Source organism: Protopterus annectens, chromosome 9.part0 (assembly GCF_019279795.1).
Source record: "Protopterus annectens isolate FY-2018-M chromosome 9.part0, PAN1.0, whole genome shotgun sequence".
Taxonomy (NCBI): domain Eukaryota; kingdom Metazoa; phylum Chordata; order Ceratodontiformes; family Protopteridae; genus Protopterus; species Protopterus annectens.
Window position 1 is genome coordinate 138,750,230 of NC_056743.1, and position 24,453 is coordinate 138,774,682.

The window sequence follows — 24,453 nt, forward strand, 5'->3', positions numbered from 1 at the left end:
CTGTGCATGGAGCAGTACAGCTTCGGTCAGGTTTTCTTCATTCACAAGTTTCTTGAAGTTCACATTCTATCTGTCTTTGATGTCTTCTGGACTCATGAGCAAATTGTTGCTGGCTTCAGAAGTTTTTTTAGGAATTGTTCTGGCAGTATGCAACATGGCAATGTGAAAATCATGAGATCTCAGAGACTTACACAAGAATTTTTTATTAGTAATCTAAGAAACTACCCTGCCTAACATCAGATATCAGCTTGCATTTTAACATTCATTAGTTTTCCATGGCAGTTTCTATTTTTTCATTTGGTTTCCGTGTGTCTGATGCAAACTGTGAGCTTTATTTCTGATTTGTGACTTGCATCCTGCACAAATAGGTGCTATTTTGATGGTACATTGTATTTTTTGTCTTTTTCATGCCTTCCATATCATGTTCCACAATTGCTCATGAGAGTGCTTGTGGTTATGAGTTACTGAAGAAAATTTCACAGTGAACATGTGTGATTTACCTAGAGTTCAGCCAGATTTGGGACCTTTACTTATTTTCTTGTGGTTTTGCCATGGTACTGCTTGACAGTATATTAAAGGGCTTCACAGATGTTTCCTGAAATAACTATGAGAGTATATAGATTTAGATATAGTAATCTTCACTTCCAGGTCTGCACTGCTACCTATATAAGGTCTTGTAACAAGTAGCAGGTTAGCAGTTTGTGGGTTGTGTGTATTCCTATGGCTGTGTAGCTTTACCCACTTGAATATAGTGGTCCATCTGAAGGAGAAGAGACCATTGCGAGTCAGTGCTGTCACGTTTACTGACACATACTTCTGGAGCTGCTGTCATCCTTATGGACTAAAGCCTGCCTGCTTTCATGACTTGTCTCGTGATTCGCAGAGATGCCCTGCACTTCTTTGGAGTAGTTGCACAGCTGAGTGGCACTGTCTGTTGACATAAGGAGTCATTAAATATCCAAAGATGGAATAACAATGCAGCTAGCTGAGCTTTAGGGTATGTAAATGAACAGTATGGCAGCTGTGCAACTGAGTCTACATCATGCAAAGAAAGTCATAGCCAGAGGAGCAAAATACTGTCTATTGGTTGGTTAATGTTTTTGAAAGAACAGAAAAATGAGAAGCAGTAAACAAATACTTCTCAAACATAAAGTAGTACATGTAGTAGCTAAGCTGCATGTGTTATCATGGGCCTTGTTGGGATAACATATGTGCCACAGAAAGCTGTATAACAATAGGTTTTTACAGCTTCAGAGCTATCATGTCCACATATATGGACACTTGTGAGACACTTAAAATGGATAAAGGGGTGTATAGGAAAGTAACAGCAAGCAAGGAGAAGGCAGTAAACAGAGGATCATACAAAAGGATAACGTGTAAATTATACCTGGACATATGACGTGAATTATACCTCTCAAATGTACAGATTTTCTCAATTTTTGCCACATATTTTTGGTCTGTTTCTCATAAAATTGTGTTTTTCTGGCAAATCGTTGAGGGTTGAAGTCAGAAGATAATGACAGACATTTGAATTTCAGGCTTCATACCCTTCAGAAAAGTCATGCCAATGCAAAATCTGTTTTTATCTACTTTCCAAGTTTGTAAGAGCAATGTTTAAAGTGTCCCTATTTTTGGGCCTCTGTCCTCCCATTATTTATGGCTTTGTCCTGATTTCTTGTTGCAAGAGGTTGAGAGGTATGTATAGGATGGGAAGGAAAGTTAACTTGTTTGTGGGGAAATAGCCCCATTTTTGCTTTGTAGAGAGATAGATGTGGTAGGAGTGGGGAAAGACAATGCAAGGTAGGAAAGGGGATAGTAAACACATGTAGAATGGTGGAGACAAACAGGTGGGGTAGATGTGCACCCACTAAGGTGGGGAGAAATGGAATAAATGTAGACAAACATAGGGTAGACATATGATGATGAAAATTGTGGGAGAATGCATGAAATGTGGTGCATTTCACAAGAGGCTGGAGAGATACATGGATGGGGATAGGTTGTGATATGAGCCTCAGTCTGCCATCAGCTGCCTTAGCCAGACAGACATACTTGTTTCACAATAGTCTACCAAGTAGTGCACTGATATCAGTGGATTGTTTTTACAAGCACAGCCCAGATGACCATATCACAGTGTAAATAAGGATAATGTTTATTTATTTATTTACTGTCTGGTATCTAGGTAGGTGGGCTGGTCTGAAGACCCTTTTCAGCCATGTCCTCTACATACAGAAACAAACGCAAACATGAATAACCATGAAGCATACAATACATAAGAGTAAATGAAAAATCAAATATTTTAAAGGGTCTTGGAGCAAACATATGCTTGTTGTAGATCCTTATTGCTTGTTGCAGTGGATTATGCTCAAAGAATCATTATAGAGATAGAGATAACTGTAAAAAATTACTTATTATATTTACAGTATATATATAAAGTCTGATGTTCTTCGTGCTTCACTGTTGCAGTCATCACATTTGGGTTATCTGCTTGCAGTAGCCCTCAGTCGGTCTTATTATCAAAGTCTTGGGTCCTGCGTCGGTTGGTTTCTCATCTTCCATGATGTCAGGTAGTCAGGGGTATAAAGCATGCAGCCGATGCCATTACATCAGTCTTTCTTGCTGTGTGGTGCCTAAAGCAGAAGCAGTTCGCAAGTGCCGGTCGGCCGACTCCTGAAATTTTCGTTTTCGAGTTTCAGAACCGAAGTCTTCAACTAAGCTAAGTACCCCATTGGGGAACCTTTTTCTTGCTCTAAACCGATGCCAGTAAAAGTTAAAAATTGTATTTCTTGTGGAAAGCAAATACCTCATAAAGATTTTCATTCGTACTGCATTCCTTGCTTAGTCCCATACCACGACGTACCTTGCTGTCGGTTTTATGCCTTATTCAAACCTCAAACTATTTATCATCAGTTTATTTACGCTTCTAAACATTTTGGTACTTGGTTCAATTATCCAGAAATGGCTTCGGTAAGCCACCCAACTACCGACATTCCAAAAAAATGCAAAGATAAAGACAGAGAGAGACCGCATAGGTCCAAAGCTGCCAACAGCGCTTCTCCTAAACTAGTCACCAGTGTGTCAGTACTCGGTGAGGTGCTTTCGCAGCCCCTGATACTTCACATTTACAGGCCTCTACTGAGACCCATTCTGAGTCCAGTGTGCAGTGAGATGCTTCTTCGACTGTGGGACCTGCGGATGTCTCTACCTTGGATGGGTCCGGAGCCACTGTGCAGGCTCCGGCTTCTGAGGGTTTATTCAGGCCTACTGACTTGCATATTAAGTCCACACCATCTTCTTCTTCAAGGCCTAAAACTCAATCCATGCCTAGAAAACAGACACCCAGACTGCATGGTCAGGCCCCTATGTCTAAAAAACAAATGATAAGAATGGCCGAAGACCTTATTACTCTAATCAGGGGAGGCCACCCTTCCTCCTCTAAGAGACCTAGGACTGATTTTCCTTCTGAGTCTTCTGATCAGGACTCTAAATTTTTTGTTTCCTCTGATGACCAGGATTTACCCTTATCTACATATGAGGATTCTGATGCAGAGGACTCTATTCCCTCTGATTTCCCCTCCAGAGGATTTTTCTTTTGGTGAAACCTTGCATTATCTTAGGGAGCATTTTCACTGTGAAAGCCAGGATTACTCTGACTCCAAAAAGAGGCTTAAGGATTTCTTACTCCTGCCCCAGCATTTGTTTTATTTTTTACAATAAACCAGTGGTTTTATAGCTTGCTGGCTCCATATTTCTTCAAAGGCATCCAGCATCTTTAGTGTTCACCAGTTAATCAAAACCTGATAGGTATTACAGGGTCCCTGACTCTCACAAGTTCCTCTTGCGGATCCTGAGACCATTTCACAGGGACCCAAGGGCATTAAGGCTACTACTGCCAAAAATCCTACCCCTTCTGATAGAGATTCCAGGGCGCTGGATAGGTGGGGTAAGAAGGTATACATTTCTGCAACCTTGGCCATTAGGGCCTTAAACTGCCAGTTTCATATGTTGAAGTATCAGCAGCATATTATTGGATTGCTTAAACAGAAAATGATGTTGATTCCTGATTGTGCTGAAAATAAAGATTTACAGGATTTAATGCATTCTGCTGAACAAGTTGGAAAACATTCTTTGCAATGTGGTTTTGATTCATTAGAGGCACCTTGCTGGGCTGCTGACACTGGGTCTGTATTTAGAAGGCATGCTTGGCTTAAGGAGCAATATTTGCTAGATCATGTTAAAGCTAAATTGCTGGATGCTCCCTTAAACCAAGGCCGCCTGTTTGGCAACAAAGCAGAAGTACTTAAAAAGATGGAGGAAGAAGCTAGATCTATGCAAACTGTTAAAGATTTCCTGCACGTACAGCCTCCCAGATTTAGTAGGCATTGGCCCTCTAAGAATTGGTCCTTTCCTGCCTCTTCCAGGCCTTCTCAGTCCAAACCCAGAACCAGCAGAACACCCAGGTTTCAGTCCCAAGGTACTCACAGGCCTAAGCAGTGGGGGGCTCCCACTTCCAAAGCAGGGAGTAGTAACACTCCCCCCTATGGTAAACTGTCTCAATGACTTAACTTTAAACCTTCCAAGCCCTGCAAAACTGACTGTTCCTTTAGAAGGAAAGACTGCCCTACGGGCAAAAAATTGGGAACTCATTACCCAGGACAAATGGGTTTTAAATATAGTTTCCCAAGGATATAGATTCCACTTCCAGTCCTTACCAGCCTCAAACGGTTGGCCAAATCTACCCCCAAATCAGTGGGCAGAGGCACAAAAGCAAATTCTCTCTCTTTTAAGCATCAGGGCCTTTCAGCCTGTCCCAGAAGAAGAATGGGAACAAGGTTTCTACTCAAGACTTTTTCTGGTACCCAGAAAAGACAATTACTGGCATCCTATCCTGGACCTGTCTATCCTAAACACATTTTGGTAATCCCAAAATTCAAGATGCTAACTCTTCATCAGCTACTTCCTATGCTAGGCAAAGATGCCTGGTTGGCAACACTGGACTTAAAGGAAGCCTACCTACACATCCCAGTAAGGGAATCTTGCAGAAGATACCTACACTTCAAAGCAGGCTACATGCACTATCAGTTCTCTGCACTGCCCTTTGGCTTATCTACTGTGCCCAGGGTATTCACATAGTGCCCAGCTCCAGTCATTGCATTTTGCAGGCAAAGAAATATTCAAATATACCCATACCTGGATGATTGTTTAATTCTAGCAGAAAGTCAGGACATACTATTAAAACATCTGGCATTTGTAAAGAAATTGCTAACTTCTCTGGGGTACACCATAAACGAAAATAAATCACATCTTGTACCCTGCCAACAAATTGTATTCCTGGAAGCAAGCTTGAATACAACTTCACAGATGGCCTACCTCACGCCAGAGAAACAAGTTCATTTGACAGCCTACTTCAAACTACTGGCCCAAAGACCCAGCTATCTGCAAGGAAAATACTGCAAGCCCTGGGGTTCATGGCCTCCTGCATTCTACTAGTTCTATATGCAAGACTGCATATGAAGAAACTACAGTGGTATCTAAAAAGCCTATGGTGCCAACATTCTCAAGATCTAGAATCAGTGACTCCTATCATACATTGTCTATAGATAGAGTTCCTCTGGTGGGCAGAGGCCTGCCACCACAACAAGGGACTGCCATTCATTCTACCCCCTGCCGCCCAAACTCTAACAACAGATGCATCAGACTATGCATGGGGCCTTACTTGGTAGGGAAGTGCATTCAGGTCAAATGGAACCCAAGTCAAATGCACCTGCATATCAATCAAAAATAAATGTTAGCTGTACAGCTCTGACAGCCTTCAAGGACCACATTCTTCCAGGACAATCATTGGTAAAGACAGACAACACCACTGTTATGTGGAATATAAACAAGCAGGGTGGAACCCACTCATATCCTCTCTGCAGACTAGCCATGGCTCTGTGGAACACAGCCTTGAGCTACCAAGTGCACCTACAGGCTCAGTTCCTGCCAGGAAAGCTAAATACACTGGAAGACGACCTAAGCAGAAATCTCATGGACTCACATGAAGCAAAGAAATTCAACATGTTGAGAAACAAATGGGGTAGCCCAGAAATAGACCTGTTTGCCTCCCCCCAGAACTACCAATTGGACAAATTCTGCACAAGGACTCCCCACAAACAAGCTTGGAAAGTGGATGCCCTGTCCTTCACCTGGAAAAACCTATCAGTTTATGCTTTTCCCTTTAGGTTCATAGGTAGGTACTAGGCTATCGGCCCTAGGGCCCATACAAGCCTAGCCAAAAAATGTACTCTGGCTTTCGCCACCCAAGAAATGTATTTTTCTGTGCCCCTGTTGAGCAGAGCCACAGAAGTGATCCCCGGGGTGAATTTCCCATTTCCCATCCAATCATCAAGATTTTTGTTGAAGAGTGCTAATGAGGAGCTCTGTTTGACATAGGTAGTCTGTTCCAGAGTATGGGAAGTCTCTGGGACAGGAATCTATCCTTCCAGCATGTTCTGTTTATTGTGGTGACAAGGTTTAGGTCCCTAGAGCGTGTAGCTCGGAGGGATTGGGATTTCTTTAAGTGGAGCATGTCCAACAGCTCTGGGTTTGACATAGCTTTGTATGTTAGGCAGAGATCGCCCCTGAGTAGGCGATATGCGATGGAGTAAAGCTGTAGTTTTTTGAGACGGTCTGCATAGGGCATCTGTTTGAGGCCAGTAATCCTCTTTGTGAGGTATTTCTGTGGTCTTTCCTGTTGTTGTAGATATCTTGTGAGGTACATACCAAAAGGGGCGTTGCACTCTATAATGGATCTAATGAGTGATGAGTAGAGGGGAACAATGACCTCTTTTTATCTGGATGAGAATCCTTTTGTGATGAGATGAGCCACATAGAAGGATTTCCTGACCACTGTGGCGATGTGATTATCAAAGGAGAGAATACTGTCCACCTGTGTCCCAAGGTCTCTTATCACATTTTCGGCATTAAGTAGACTACCAGCTATGTGGTAGTTCATGGGTACAGAGTTTTTACCAAAGGGGATGACAATACACTTTTTGGCATTGAGCTTCAGGCCATGGCTTTGACACCAGGTATCTGTCTCAGTGAGGCCCTTTTGTAGTTTGTCCACATCATTAGGAGTTTCGATTATGGCTCCCAGTTTGTACTCATCTGCAAACTTTGTTAGCCAAAGACCTTCTGTGTTGGCCTGCATTTCAGAGAAGTAGATACCAAGCAGGAGAGGACCCAGGACTGAACCCTGTGGTACTCCACTTGTCACTGGTGTGATGTCAGATTTGGAATCCGCTACTTTCACAGTGTGGGTTCTGTCTGTGAGCCAGTTGGCAACCCATCTTGTGACATAGGGATTTATACCTAGTTTAGTGAGCTTATCTATAATTCCAGAGTGGGGGATGGTGTCGAAAGCCTTGTCAAGATCTAGATACTGTTTGAACCATTTTACCCTCATCTGTGGCTTTGGTGACTGCTACAAAGAAGTCAGTCAGGTTTAGGAGACATGATTTGCCTTTTACAAATCCAAACTGGGTAGAGTCCAGAGTTTGGAGATTACCAATGTCTTTGTTTATGAGTTCCACGATGATATGTTCCATGGCCTTTCAGACCAGGCTCGTCAGGCTAATGGGGCGGTAGTTCCCGGGGTCCGTCGTGGCTCCCCCTTTGTGGAGTGGGATAACCATTGCGGTGCGCCATTCAGTGGGTACAACGCCTGAGGTGAGGCTATGATTGAACATGGTACTTGGGTAGGGTGCCAGTTCATACTGTAGTTCATGTAGAACGCAGCCTGGGATATTGTCAGGTCCCATGGATGCTGTGTTCTTGGCTTTGGAGAGTGTTTTTTTTTTTTACCTGTGCAGCCGTAATTATAGGAACTTTGCATTCTTCCGGTATAGAGATAGGCCCTCTAGGGGGTGAGAGGGGGTAAAGTTAGCACTGAACCTATCTGCTAGGATGTTGGCAATATCAGTTGGTTCTATATATTTAGTGCCATTGTGCTGTAACTCAGAGGAGATCTGAGTGTTCCCATTTAGATTCTTGACATAGCTATAGAATGCTTTGTGGTTGTCTTTAGAGTCAGTGGCAATTTTGTTTTCGTAACTAGCTTTGGAGGATTTTATGAGGGATCTCAACTTCTTACTGAGGTTGACCAGGGAGTTCCTCCCGTCATGGAATTTTACTCTTTTTTTGCAACATTTTCTTTCTTCTGTTGTAGAGTTTGTTTATGGCAGAGGACCACCAGATTGGCTTCCTTTTTTTTGGAAGATAACATCTTGGTTCTATTAGGGATAGCATGATCCATGCACTCGTGTAAGTGCTTATAAAGTGCATTTGTGTAGGATTTGGCAGTCATACCTCTATTGTCCATCTGCATGGGTGTCATGAAGTTTGCCACTTCTGTCTTAAGAAGTGTGAAGTTGGCTTTGGAGAAGTTTTTTACGATGGTTTCCCTAATTGGGGCTGGGAGTGGGATGTGGATGTCTAGGCTGATTAGTTCATGGTCGGATCTGACCAATGAGGAATTGACCTCTGGTGTGGAACACCGGTTTCCCATGTTGGTAATGACCAGGTCTAGGATATTGCTGCCCCTGGTGGGGGTGTGAATAACTTGATCCAAGGCATTGGAATTTATGAATTCTAGAAAACGTTGAGCAAAAGAGTTGGTACATGAGTAGTTTTCCCAGTTAATGGCGGGGTAGTTGAAATCGCCCATTATTAGGGTGTTGGGTTGTACCCTAATACTTTCCAGTGTATTAAGAAATGAGGAGTGTGAATCCTGGGGCATAGTGGGGGGTCTGTAGCAAGCTACAATTTGGATTGCGGTCTTGCCCAGAGTTAGTTGCACTTGGATAATCTCGGATGCATTATGCTGTGCAACTAGCCTGGAGGTGTAAATATCATTAATGAATATGGACGCGCCTCCGCCTTTAGTGCTTCTTTCTGGGTTAGGTGGCCGAAAGGTGTGGTATGAATTGAAGTCTGGTAATGCAGGGGTGCTCTCTGGAGCTTTGAACCAGGTCTCTGACACTGCACAGATGTCAATGTTCTCCATTTTAAGGAGTGCCTCGAGTGAGTGCATTTTGAGGTTTAGACTTCTAGCATTGAGCAGCATTACCCTCAGATTTTGCTGCCTCTGCCTCTCCTCTCCAAGGTATTACTAAAGATCAAATAGGACAAACCAAGGACAATACTGATTGCACCAGACTGGCCACACCAACACTGGTACCCCCTCTTGTGCAGTGTGTCACTGCTGGCACCTTGGCACCTGCCTCAGGCCCCTGCCCTGCTGTCCCAGCAGGAGGAACAGATTCTGCACCCACAGCTTCAAACCCTGAACCTGGCAGCCTGGCTAATTACCTGATCTCTCTGTTATCATCCCTCAGTAAGCAAGTGATGGATGTCATTCTGGAGGCAAGGAGGCCTAGTACTAGAAAATCCTATGCTGAAAAATGGAAAAGATTCTGTTCCTGCAGCCAAACTCAGGGGATGGGCACAGCAGTGCCCAATTTACCTCAAATTCTTCAATACTTAACTGAGATGCTTCACAAGGGCCTTTCCTTTTCCTCCATCAAAATTCATGCCTCAGCCATTTCAGCTCATTACAATACAGAACCACCCCTCTTCTCTCATCCACTGCTGAAAGCAGTTCCTCAGAGAGGCCAAAAACCTAAGACCACCCAGGAGAGCCCCTACTCCAGCCTGGGACCTTAACTTTGTATTGGAAAAGCTCACTCTACCTTCCTTTGAGCCAGCTGCAAATGCAGAGTTGATATTCCTTTCTTGGAAAACAGCCTTCCTTCTAGCCATCACTTCAGCAAGAAGGGTTTCTGAATTACAGGCTATCATGGCAGTGGAGCCTTTCATCATCTTTCATGCAGACAGGGTGTCCCTCAGGACCAATCCCTCCTTCATGCCCAAGGTGGTATCCAGTGTGGCCCTTAATCAGTCCATTCATTTGCCAACTTTTTTTTCTAATCCACAGAACAAAGGGGAACGAATACTGCACTCCTTGGATGTGCACAGACAACTTAGATTTTACTTGGACAGAACTAAACCTCTCAGGAAATCTGAACAGCTGCTGGTTGCATTTGCTGCAGGGGCAGAGGGTAAGGCCATTTCAAAGCAAACCATTTCTAAGTGGATTGGCCACTGCATTCATTTCTGCTATAAGCACCATGAAAAACCTACTCCACAGGGGATAAGACCACATTCAACCAGGGCTGCATCTACCTCTACAGCCTTTCTCAGAGGTGTCCCTACCAGGGACATCCTAGAAGCTGCTACCTGGAGTTATGTACATACCTTCACCAAGCATTACACTTGCCAATTTTTTCTAAAACCAGAGCTGGCTTTGCCACTGCAGTCTTGCAGGGCCTTATAGCCAGTCCTAATGCTGTCTAATTACCTCCACCCATCCTTAGCTTTGGGAATCTGCCCAAATGTGATGACTGCAACAGTGAAACATGAAGAACATAGTACAGTTGTGTACACTTACCCTAAATGAAGATGTTCGAGTGTATTTACTGTTGCAGTCCTGGTTACCCTCCCTCCAGCCCCCTGACTTCGATTGACTGTACCTCTATTCTTATTTACTATGCTTAAAGCTTTTTGGTGTGTTTGCTTTTTTGTTGGAGGTGTAACCTTGTATATAATTGCTTCCCGTTATGGGGGCACCTGACATCTGGGGCAAGAAAAACTGATGTAATGGCATCGGCTGCATGCTTTATTCCCCTGACTACCTGACATCATGGAAGATGAGACAGCAACTGATGCAGGGATCCAAGACTTTGATATTCAGGACGGCTGAGGGCTACCTGCAGGCAGATAACCGAAATATAATGACTGCAACAGTGAATACACTCAAACATCTGTGTGTGTGTGTGTGTGCCTCAGGCCCCTGCCCTGCTGTCCCAGCAGGAGGAACAGATTCTGCACCCACAGCTTCAAACCCTGAACCTGGCAGCCTGGCTAATTACCTGATCTCTGTTATCATCCCTCAGTAAGCAAGTGACGGATGTCATTCTGAAGGCAAGGAGGCCTAGTACTAGAAAATCCTATGCTGAAAAATGGAAAAGATTCTGTTTCTGCAGCCAAACTCAGGGGATGGGCACAGCCCAATTTACCTCAAATTCTTCAATACTTAACTGAGATGCTTCACAAGGGCCTTTCCTTTTCCTCCATCAAAATTCATGCCTCAGCCATTTCAGCTCATTACAATACAGAACCACCCCTCTTCTCTCATCCACTGCTGAAAGCAGTTCCTCAGAGAGGCCAAAAACCTAAGACCACCCAGGAGAGCCCCTACTCCAGCCTGGGACCTTAACTTTGTATTGGAAAAGCTCACTCTACCTTCCTTTGAGCCAGCTGCAAATGCAGAGTTGATATTCCTTTCTTGGAAAACAGCCTTCCTTCTAGCCATCAAATCAGCAAGAAGGGTTTCTGAATTACAGGCTATCATGGCAGTGGAGCCTTTCATCATCTTTCATGCAGACAGGGTGTCCCTCAGGACCAATCCCTCCTTCATGCCCAAGGTGGTATCCAGTGTGGCCCTTAATCAGTCCATTCATTTGCCAACTTTTTTTTCTAATCCACAGAACAAAGGGGAACGAATACTGCACTCCTTGGATGTGCACAGACAACTTAGATTTTACTTGGACATAACTAAACCTCTCAGGAAATCTGAACAGCTGCTGGTTGCATTTGCTGCAGGGGCAGAGGGTAAGGCCATTTCAAAGCAAACCATTTCTAAGTGGATTGGCCACTGCATTAATTTCTGCTATAAGCACCATGAAAAACCTACTCCACAGGGGATAAGACCACATTCAACCAGGGCTGCATCTACCTCTACAGCCTTTCTCAGAGGTGTCCCTACCAGGGACATCCTAGAAGCTGCTACCTGGAGTTATGTACATACCTTCACCAAGCATTACACTTGCCAATTTTTTCTAAAACCAGAGCTGGCTTTGCCATTGCAGTCTTGCAGGGCCTTATAGCCAGTCCTAATGCTGTCTAATTACCTCCACCCATCCTTAGCTTTGGGAATCTGCCCAAATGTGATGACTGCAACAGTGAAACATGAAGAACATAGTACAGTTGTGTACACTTACCCTAAATGAAGATGTTCGAGTGTATTTACTGTTGCAGTCCTGGTTACCCTCCCTCCAGCCCCCTGACTTCGATTGACTGTACCTCTATTCTTATTTACTATGCTTAAAGCTTTTTGGTGTGTTTGCTTTTTTGTTGGAGGTGTAACCTTGTATATAATTGCTTCCCGTTATGGGGGCACCTGACATCTGGGGCAAGAAAAACTGATGTAATGGCATCGGCTGCATGCTTTATACCCTGACTACCTGACATCATGGAAGATGAGACAGCAACTGATGCAGGGATCCAAGACTTTGATATTCAGGACGGCTGAGGGCTACCTGCAGGCAGATAACCGAAATATAATGACTGCAACAGTGAATACACTCAAACATCTGTGTGTGTGTGTGTGTGTGTGTGTGTGTGTGTGTGTGCCTCAGGCCCCTGCCCTGCTGTCCCAGCAGGAGGAACAGATTCTGCACCCACAGCTTCAAACCCTGAACCTGGCAGCCTGGCTAATTACCTGATCTCTCTGTTATCATCCCTCAGTAAGCAAGTGACGGATGTCATTCTGAAGGCAAGGAGGCCTAGTACTAGAAAATCCTATCCTGAAAAATGGAAAAGATTCTGTTTCTGCAGCCAAACTCAGGGGATGGGCACAGCAGCGCCCAATTTACCTCAAATTCTTCAATACTTAACTGAGATGCTTCACAAGGGCCTTTCCTTTTCCTCCATCAAAATTCATGCCTCAGCCATTTCAGCTCATTACAATACAGAACCACCCCTCTTCTCTCATCCACTGCTGAAAGCAGTTCCTCAGAGAGGCCAAAACCTAAGACCACCCAGGAGGCCCCTACTCCAGCCTGGGACCTTAACTTTGTATTGGAAAAGCTCACTCTACCTTCCTTTGAGCCAGCTGCAAATGCAGAGTTGATATTCCTTTCTTGGAAAACAGCCTTCCTTCTAGCCATCACTTCAGCAAGAAGGGTTTCTGAATTACAGGCTCTCATGGCAGTGGAGCCTTTCATCATCTTTCATATGCGGGCAGGGTGTCCCTCAGGACCAATCCTCCCTTCATGCCCAAGGTGGTATCCAGTGTGGCCCTTAATCAGTCCATTCATTTGCCAACTTTTTTTTCTAATCCACAGAACAAAGGGGAACGAATACTGCACTCCTTGGATGTGCACAGACAACTTAGATTTTACTTGGACATAACTAAACCTCTCAGGAAATCTGAACAGCTGCTGGTTGCATTTGCTGCAGGGGCAGAGGGTAAGGCCATTTCAAAGCAAACCATTTCTAAGTGGATTGACCACTGCATTCATTTCTGCTATAAGCACCATGGAAAACCTACTCCACAGGAGATAAGACCACATTCAACCAGGGCTGCATCTACCTCTACAGCCTTTCTCAGAGGTGTCCCTACCAGGGACATCCTAGAAGCTGCTACCTGGAGTTATGTACATACCTTCACCAAGCATTACACTTGCCAATTTTTCTAAAAACCAGAGCTGGCTTTGCCACTGCAGTCTTGCAGGGCCTTATAGCCAGTCCTAATGCTGTCTAATTACCTCCACCCATCCTTAGCTTTGGGAATCTGCCCAAATGTGATGACTGCAACAGTGAAACATGAAGAACATAGTACAGTTGTGTACACTTACCCTAAATGAAGATGTTCGAGTGTATTTACTGTTGCAGTCCTGGTTACCCTCCCTCCAGCCCCCTGACTTCGATTGACTGTACCTCTATTCTTATTTACTATGCTTAAAGCTTTTTGGTGTGTTTGCTTTTTTGTTGGAGGTGTAACCTTGTATATAATTGCTTCCCGTTATGGGGGCACCTGACATCTGGGGCAAGAAAAACTGATGTAATGGCATCGGCTGCATGCTTTATTCCCCTGACTACCTGACATCATGGAAGATGAGACAGCAACTGATGCAGGGATCCAAGACTTTGATATTCAGGACGGCTGAGGGCTACCTGCAGGCAGATAACCGAAATATAATGACTGCAACAGTGAATACACTCAAACATGTGTGTGTGTGTGTGTGTGTGTGCCTCAGGCCCCTGCCCTGCTGTCCCAGCAGGAGGAACAGATTCTGCACCCACAGCTTCAAACCCTGAACCTGGCAGCCTGGCTAATTACCTGATCTCTCTGTTATCATCCCTCAGTAAGCAAGTGACGGATGTCATTCTGAAGGCAAGGAGGCCTAGTACTAGAAAATCCTATCCTGAAAAATGGAAAAGATTCTGTTTCTGCAGCCAAACTCAGGGGATGGGCACAGCAGCGCCCAATTTACCTCAAATTCTTCAATACTTAACTGAGATGCTTCACAAGGGCCTTTCCTTTTCCTCCATCAAAATTCATGCCTCAGCCATTTCAGCTCATTACAATACAGAACCACCCCTCTTCTCTCATCCACTGCTGAAAGCAGTTCCTCAGAGAGGCCAAAAACCTAAGACCACCCAGGAGAGCCCCTACTCCAGCCTGGGACCTTAACTTTGTATTGGAAAAGCTCACTCTACCTTCCTTTGAGCCAGCTGCAAATGCAGAGTTGATATTCCTTTCTTGAAAACAGCCTTCCTTCTAGCCATCACTTCAGCAAGAAGGGTTTCTGAATTACAGGCTATCATGGCAGTGGAGCCTTTCATCATCTTTCATGCAGACAGGGTGTCCCTCAGGACCAATCCCTCCTTCATGCCCAAGGTGGTATCCAGTGTGGCCCTTAATCAGTCCATTCATTTGCCAACTTTTTTTTCTAATCCACAGAACAAAGGGGAACGAATACTGCACTCCTTGGATGTGCACAGACAACTTAGATTTTACTTGGACATAACTAAACCTCTCAGGAAATCTGAACAGCTGCTGGTTGCATTTGCTGCAGGGGCAGAGGGTAAGGCCATTTCAAAGCAAACCATTTCTAAGTGGATTGGCCACTGCATTCATTTCTGCTATAAGCACCATGAAAAACCTACTCCACAGGGGATAAGACCACATTCAACCAGGGCTGCATCTACCTCTACAGCCTTTCTCAGAGGTGTCCCTACCAGGGACATCCTAGAAGCTGCTACCTGGAGTTATGTACATACCTTCACCAAGCATTACACTTGCCAATTTTTTCTAAAACCAGAGCTGGCTTTGCCATTGCAGTCTTGCAGGGCCTTATAGCCAGTCCTAATGCTGTCTAATTACCTCCACCCATCCTTAGCTTTGGGAATCTGCCCAAATGTGATGACTGCAACAGTGAAACATGAAGAACATAGTACAGTTGTGTACACTTACCCTAAATGAAGATGTTCGAGTGTATTCACTGTTGCAGTCCTGGTTACCCTCCCTCCAGCCCCCTGACTTCTGTTGACTGTACCTCTATTCTTATTTACTATGCTTAAAGCTTTTTGGTGTGTTTTGCTTTTTTGTTGGAGGTGTAACCTTGTATATAATTGCTTCCCATTATGGGGGCACCTGACATCTGGGGCAAGAAAAACTGATGTAATGGCATCGGCTGCATGCTTTATACCCTGACTACCTGACGTCATGGAAGATGAGACAGCAACCAATGCAGGGATCCAAGACTTTGATATTCAGGACTGCTGAGGGCTACCTGCAGGCAGATAACCGAAATATAATGACTGCAACAGTGAATACACTCAAACATCTGTGTGTGTGTGTGTGTGCCTCAGGCCCCTGCCCTGCTGTCCCAGCAGGAGGAACAGATTCTGCACCCACAGCTTCAAACCCTGAACCTGGCAGCCTGGCTAATTACCTGATCTCTCTGTTATCATCCCTCAGTAAGCAAGTGACGGATGTCATTCTGAAGGCAAGGAGGCCTAGTACTAGAAAATCCTATGCTGAAAAATGGAAAAGATTCTGTTTCTGCAGCCAAACTCAGGGGATGGGCACAGCAGCGCCCAATTTACCTCAAATTCTTCAATACTTAACTGAGATGCTTCACAAGGGCCTTTCCTTTTCCTCCATCAAAATTCATGCCTCAGCCATTTCAGCTCATTACAATACAGAACCACCCCTCTTCTCTCATCCACTGCTGAAAGCAGTTCCTCAGAGAGGCCAAAAACCTAAGACCACCCAGGAGAGCCCTACTCCAGCCTGGGACCTTAACTTTGTATTGGAAAAGCTCACTCTACCTTCCTTTGAGCCAGCTGCAAATGCAGAGTTGATATTCCTTTCTTGGAAAACAGCCTTCCTTCTAGCCATCACTTCAGCAAGAAGGGTTTCTGAATTACAGGCTATCATGGCAGTGGAGCCTTTCATCATCTTTCATGCAGACAGGGTGTCCCTCAGGACCAATCCCTCCTTCATGCCCAAGGTGGTATCCAGTGTGGCCCTTAATCAGTCCATTCATTTGCCAACCTTTTCTAATCCACAGAACAAAGGGGAACGAATACTGCACTCCTTGGACGTGCACAGACAACTTAGATTTTACTTGGACAGAACTAAACCTCTCAGGAAATCTGAACAGCTGCTGGTTGCATTTGTTGCAGGGGCAGAGGGTAACGCCATTTCAAAGCAAACCATTTCTAAGTGGATTGGCCACTGCATTCATTTCTGCTATAAGCACCATGGAAAACCTACTTCACAGGGGATAAGACCACATTCAACCAGGGCTGCATCTACCTCTACAGCCTTTCTCAGAGGTGTCCCTACCAGGGACATCCTAGAAGCTGCTACCTGGAGTTTTGTACATACCTTCACCAAGCATTACCACTTGCCAATTTTTTCTAAAACCAGAGCTGGCTTTGCCACTGCAGTCTTGCAGGGCCTTATAGCCAGTCCTAATGCTGTCTAATTACCTCCACCCATCCTTAGCTTTGGGAATCTGCCCAAATGTGATGACTGCAACAGTGAAACATGAAGAACATAGTACAGTTGTGTACACTTACCCTAAATGAAGATGTTCGAGTGTATTTACTGTTGCAGTCCTGGTTACCCTCCCTCCAGCCCCCTGACTTCGATTGACTGTACCTCTATTCTTATTTACTATGCTTAAAGCTTTTTGGTGTGTTTGCTTTTTTGTTGGAGGTGTAACCTTGTATATAATTGCTTCCCGTTATGGGGGCACCTGACATCTGGGGCAAGAAAAACTGATGTAATGGCATCGGCTGCATGCTTTATTCCCCTGACTACCTGACATCATGGAAGATGAGACAGCAACTGATGCAGGGATCCAAGACTTTGATATTCAGGACGGCTGAGGGCTACCTGCAGGCAGATAACCAAAATATAATGACTGCAACAGTGAATACACTCAAACATCTACATTTATGCTAAGTGTACAAAACTGTACTTTTTGAATTTCAGCATTTCAGAAAACAAGCAAGACAACATCTAGGGTAGTAAGGATGGAAAATTACCATGCTGGAGGTAGCATGCTGTTAGAATTCATCATTACTTTGTTCTGCAGCAAATGGATGTTAAGGCCTTTTTGAACTCAGTGAAAGATTCCAGGGCCCATAATTCAGATGGGAGTCTGTCCTATAATGGCAGGCCTATATAGACTCCTCCTTGTCCAGTCCCCCTTTAACCAGCCATCAAATTTCTGCCATAGCCGTAGCAACAGACGACAGAGAACAACAACACTTCTGCCTCTTCCGGGCACTTTGGAAAGTTTCAGCTGATTGTTTTAATCTTAAAATGTTAAGATACTGAAACAAAATGAACTTGCAGTTTTTATTTTATATATTGCAAGTTATTTTTTTCAGTATTTTAATATTTTAAGATTAAAACTGTAAGCCGAGACATTCCCAAGTGCCAGGTTAAAGCGGGACCGGATAAGTGACTTACCTGTACAGTACTCGTGTGCAGAATTTAAACTAGCCATTAATGACAGGGTAAGTGTGTGTGTGTGTGTGTGTGTGTGTGTGTGTGTGTGTGTGTGTGTGTGTGTGTGTGTGTGTGTGTGTGTGTGAGAGAGAGAGTTAAACTAGCCAATTCAGTTTGTAGAATGACAGACAAAGTGTGTGTGTGTGTGTGTGTGTGTGTGTGTGTGTGTGTGTGTGTGTGTGTGTGTGTGTGTGTTGTTGTGTGAGGTAGTAGGTGTGTGTGGAATTTAAACTAGCCATTTGTTGCTGTGTGAAAGAGAAGGGGTGTGTGTGTGTGTGTGTGTGTGTGTGTGTGTGTGTGTAGGCAGGTATGTAGCTGTTTGTGTGTTTTAACATATCTCTCAACTGTCCAGATTTAGCCTCATAATTTTGGTCTGTTTCTCATACAATTTGTAGTTTTCTGGCAAATCATGGAGTATTGAAGTCACTAAATAATGGCATATATATGAGTTTCAGACATCATATCCTTCAGAAAATGCATGTGAACAGAAATCCTGTTATTCTAGCAATGTTCTAAGTTGAAAAGAGTATTTAAACTCTGTCCCTATTTTTGGATCATAGTATCCCAATTATTTCAGACTTCGTCCAGATTTCTTGCACTAAGAGGTTGAGAGGTATGCACACCTCTCAAATGTCCAGATTTTTACAGAATGTGCAGATTTATGCCTCATATTTTTGGCTTATTCCTCTTAAAATTTGTGGTTTTCACAGAGGACTGAAGTAAGTAAACAACACCATACATTTGAGTTTCAGACTTCATTTCCTTCAGAAAACGCATGCATGCTAAGACAAATGCTGCTGTTCTAGTAACTTTATAAGTCTATAAAAACAATATTTAAAATCATTTTTATTTACATGGATCAGTTTTGACATGTGTAGTATTTTATCAGTTTGTTCTCAAGTTGCCTCACACTGAGTTATCAGTGATTAGATGACATATCTGTATTTCATGAGTGCAGACTAAACATGAAATATTTAAAAATGTGTGTATAGTCATTTTCTTACATAATCTTGATTTGACACATACCTCTCAACTGTATGGATTTTTTCAGAATGTCCAGATTTTTGCCTCATATTTTAGTCCATTTTTCATAAAATTGTGATTTTCTAGCAAATCATTTAAGATTTAAGTCCTAAAATAATGACAGACATTTCAGTTTCAGACTTTGTACCCTTCAGAAAATTAATGCTAATGCAAACCTGCTGTTCTAAATCCTTTCCAAGTTTGTAATAGCAATATTTAAAATTGCCCCTAGTTTTGGACCTTTGCCTCCTCCCCATTATTTATGGCTTTGTCCAGATTTCTTGCTCTAAGAGGTTGAGCGATATGCTTTGACATGACACAAAAGTTAATGATTTGCTCATATAAGAAAAATATTCAAAACAGCTTCTGCTGAGTTGTAGGAAACTATTTAAAAAAAGCATGACTTTGTATTTCAGCAGTGTCTTTGTAGGCAGGAAGTTGAGATCTCTAAGGCCCAGCCTGAAATCTGAGTTGGTGTTTATCCTGCAATGTGTGGATCTTTTTAACACCACTGTTTGATAGCAGATGGCACATTGTTACAATGTTTAGCACTGATGTCTCCCAGCTCTTTGTTCAGTAGTTTGATTCCCAGTTGGGTTGTCTTGTGTATGGAGCTTGCATGCCCATTAATTGTCCATATTAGTTTTCCCAGAGTGTTCCAGGATGTTCTTCGTGATTCACTGTTGCAGTCATCACCTGTGGGTTATCCCTGCTGTGGTGGCCCTCGGTCGGCCCGAATACCAGAGTCAGTGCTTTTTTGCGCCAGCTGCCGTCGCCTGTAGTCTGATGTCAGGTCATCAGTACTGTAAAGCAAGGCAGGCGACGTTATTACATCAGTCTTTCTTGCTGTGGAGTCCATCGCAGAAGCAGTTCACATGAGTGCCGGTCAGTTGCTACCACAAGTTGAATTTCAGCAAAAAGCATCTAAAGCTAAGTACCCCGTTGGGGACCATTTTTTCTTGCTCTAACTGATGTCAGAAAAAGTTAATTGTCTCGCCTGTGGAAAGTAGATCCCACATCAAGACTTTCATTCTTACTGCATCACTTGTTTAGGCCCAGACCATGACGTCACTCGTTGCTGGTTCTGTGCCTTCTTTAATGCGAGAACCATTCGCCTTAGAGCTCATTTTGTAGACAATTATTTCCGTGTTCTGCTTCAAATTCCGATATGGCATTCATCAGCCAACAATCTGTCGACATTCCGAAAAAAACATAGAGCTCAAGATAGAGACAGGCCATACAAGGCTAAGTCTTCTGACGATGCTACCGCTAAGTAAGTTGTTAGTTCTCCGGAATTCAGTGAGGCACTTTCGCAGCCTCTGATGCCTGACTCGCTTTATATGCAGGCCTCCGCCGAGGCCCTTTCAGAGTCCAGTAAGCCATAGAAATCCACTTCATCTTCCGAGCCTTTGGCTGTGTCTGCCTCGGTTGGGTCCGAAGCCACGACTCAGGCACCGGCTTCCGAGGAGGCCTTTCGCACTACTGATTCTAGACAAAATATGATGTCTTCGCATCTGACTACCGCTTCTCAGAGACCAATAGATTCTCTCAGGCCTAGAATCCAGACCACTCCTAGGAAATCTGCTTCTAGCCACCACCTTGCTACTGCTCCCCCACCCCAAGCTCAAATGCTTAAAATGGCAGAGGATCTCATCTCCCTTATCTGAGGTACTCCGGCTCCCACTCCAAAAAGGAAATGACATCCTTCTGCAGAAATTATGACAGGCTGAGGAATCTGATTATTGTGTTTTTGAAGAGGAACAACAGCCGTTAACTGTTTGAGGATTCAGATGCAGAGGAATCCATCCCTTCTGCCTCCCTTCCCGAGGACCTCTCCTTTGGGGAACATTTTCAGTGGGAATCTCAAGACTTCCCACAGTCAAAGAAATGGCGTATAGAGTTTCTGGACCTGCCCCAGCACAGACCCCTGGCCATCCCACCTATTTTGGAAGTGGTGAATGATGTTTTCCATGTTTCCAGCTTAGCCCCTGATGCCCTGCCTCCTGCTCCAACTAAACCTGACAGGTACTACAGAGTACCAGATTCTCAAAAATACCTGTACAGGAATCCTGCTGCAAACCCTGAGGTCATTATACAGGGAATCCTCTTCCTTCTGACAAAGACTCCAGAGCTCTGGCAGATGGGGTAAGAAAGTATACATCTCTGCAACCTTAGCTATCAGAGCTCTCATTTGTAAGTTCCATATGTTACAGTATCAGCAACACACTTGGCTATCAGAGCTCTCACTTGTCAGTTCCATGTGTTGCAATATCAACAACACAGTTTGGAACAACTAAAACAGAAGATTGCTAATCTCTCCTGACCGTGCCAACTCAAAAGAGCTGGCAGAAATATTACACTCTGCTTGTCAAGTGGCCAAACACTCATTACAATGTGGATATGATGCTCTAGACACCTCTAGCAGGACAGCAGTGACAGGATCTGTTATTAGAAGACATGCATAGCTTAAAGGAATAACCTCTCCCTGATCCTGTCAAGTCTAAACTTATTGATGCACCCCTAGATAAGGAACGCTTGTTTGGGGAAAAAAGCAGAAGAGATGCTTAAAAAGTGGAAGACAAAGCAAAATCTGTGCAAAAAGTAAAAGATTTCTTTCAAGTTAAACCTCCCAGATTCAGCAGGAACTTTCCCACTAAGCTCTGGGACTTCCCTGCACCTAGCAGACAGGGCCATGGTAGGCCCCGCAGGGACAGGTCGTCCAGGACCCTATCCCAGGGCTAGCAAAGAAGCAAACAATGGACCACTTCCATCTCTAAGGCAGGGACTTCTAAGCCAAGCTTCTATGGCAAGCACTCACAATGACTCTCCCTCCCCCCTCTGCCCTCCTTGCACTCATCAAAAACTAGGATGAAGGCTCACCCTCTTCAAGGACAATTGGGTCTCTATAACCAAGGGCCAATGGGTCTTAAAAATCGTTTCTCAGGGATACAGATTCTCCTTCAGTGAACTCCCTATTCCAAGAGGGTGCCCAGACTTCCCCTAAACCAGTATGCAGAGGCATTGATACAGGTCCAAACTCTAATATCCCAGGGAGTAGTAGAATCTTTCCCTCCAGATCAAACAGGAAAAGGTTTTTATTCCAGACTATTCCTTGTTCCCAGAAAAGAGGGCACTTGGCGCCCGATGCTGGATCTATCCAAACTGAACACCTCCTTATTGGTTCCCAGATTCAAAATGCTAACCTTGCAGCAGCTCCTGCCTATGCTCACACAAAATGCCTTGCTTTTGACACTATACAAAAGATGACTACCTTCACATCCCCATCAGGGAGTCGTGCAGAAAATTCCTGCGTTTCAGAGCAGGCTATCAACACTTTCAATTCTCTGCACTGCCCTTCGGCTTATCTATTGCTCCCAGAGTATTCGCCAAATGCTTGGCCCTAGCTATAGCATTCTGCAGACAGAGAAATATACAGATTTACCCATACCTGGATGACTGCCTCATTCAGGTGGACTGCAAGGAAGAGTTGCTCCATGACCTTATCTTTGTCAAATCACTCCTAACTTCCCTAGGGTTCACCATCAACGAGAAAAAATCAAAGCAAAACCCCAACAAAAAAAATTTTTCCTGGGTGCCGTGCTAGACACAGCTACCCAAATGGCCTTCCTATCCTCAGAAAAGCAGAGCTTCCTGCCTCTCTACATCACCCAGCTGGCTTCTAAAAGTCACCTCACTGCCAGGACGTTCCTGCACGCCCTGGGATACATGGCATCTTGCATCCTTCTCATCCCTCTTGCCAGGTTTCACATGAGAAAACTTCAGTGGTACTTAAAGAACCTTTGGTGTCAGCACTCTCCATCCCTAGAGACCACTCTTGCTCTGATCCCTTGTGTAAGGATCGAATTTCTGTGGTGGGCAGAGGCCTGTGCCATGAACAAGGGTCTTCCCTTCATCCTCCGCCCTTCCAGCCAGACCATCACCACCGATGCCTCATACATTGCTTGGGGCACTCACCTAGTGGGCAGGTGTATCCAAGGCCTTTGGAATGCCCAGCAACTTCACGTGCACATCAACCAGAAAGAAATGATGGGCATTGCAAAAGGCTCTGATTTCCTTCCAACCCCATCTCTGGCCAGGGGTCCTTCTTATAAAAACAGACAACACCACAGTAATGTGGTACATCAACAAGCAGGGGAGCACCCAATCTTACCCCCTGTGCAGGTTGGCCATGAGTCTCTGGCTTACAGCCACCTCCATGGGGCTACACCTAATTACCCAATACTTACCAGGGATCAACAACATACTGGCAGACCATCTAAGCAGAAACTTACTGGACCACCATGAATGGCAGCTGCACAGAGAAATCTTTCTGCAAATCACCCAGGAGTGTCGGGACCCCAGAAATGGACCTCTTTGCCTCGCACCTCAACTACCAGCTGCACAAGTTCTGTACCAGGGAGTATCACCTCCTAGCATGGAAGGTGGATGCCTTGACCTTCCCCTGGAGCTCCCTCTTTGTGTATGCATACCATCCTCTGCCCTTTATTCCCAAGGTTCTGATCAAAATAAGAGAGGAGAGACCAAAGGTCATCCTCATTGCTCCAGATTAACCCAGACAGCATTGGTACCCCTTATTACACAGACTGACTTTACAGCTCCCAAAGCTGCTTCCCCTGATGTCAGACCTCTTGACCCAAGAGAGGGGGAAGGTTTTGCACCCAGACCTACAAACTGTTCAACTTTCAGCATGGCTTATACACTAAAAACTAACAAGGAGTCCCTAAGCAAACATGTCCTGGACATCATCACAGAGGCCAGAAGGCCCAGCACAAGAAAATCATATGTAGGAAAATGGAAAAGATTCTGCTTCTGGAAACAATCAAAAGGGGGTAGTACCTCCCAATCTGCCATCCCTCTCATCCTGGATTACCTAGCAGAGTTGCTCAATAGAGGCTTGTCTTTCTCCTCTATTAAAATCCATGCCTTGGCCATCTCTGTCCATTATGATTCAGCCCCACCCCTATTCTCTCATCCTTTGATTAAGCAATTCCTCAGAGGGGCTTCTAATATCAGGCCTCCAACACCACCCTTGGACCAAAATTATGTGTTAGAGAAGCTAACCTTACCTCCTTTCAAACCTATTGCTTCAACAGAATTGAACTACCTGTCTTGGATGACTGCCTTCCTACTAGCTATCACCTCAGCCAGAAGGTTCTTGGAACTTCAAGCTTTCATGGCTGTTAAGCTCTTCATAATTTTTCATGCAGACAGAGTCTCCCTGAGGACTAACCCCTCCTTTATGCCCAAGGTGGTATCTGATGTGACCCTTAACCAGGCCATAGACCTTCCCACCTTCTTTCCCAACCCTCAAAACAAGGGGGAAATAATTCTACACTCAATAGACGTGCACAGAGAACTCAGATACTATCTGGACCATACTGTGCCATTCAGAAAAACAGACCAGCTTCTTGTAAGCTTTGTCCCAGGGGCAGAGAGGAAGCCCATCTCAAAACAAACCATTTCCAAATGGATTTCACACTGTATCCATTTTTGCT

The 24,453-nt window shown here is 44.4% G+C and overlaps 1 protein-coding gene across 1 annotated transcript in view; it reads left to right on the forward strand.

Moving 5' to 3' along the window:
• Positions 1-24,453, forward strand: part of LDLRAD3 (low density lipoprotein receptor class A domain containing 3) — a 2,301,083-nt gene that overhangs the window by 1,923,583 nt on the left and 353,047 nt on the right. The window lies entirely within an intron of this gene.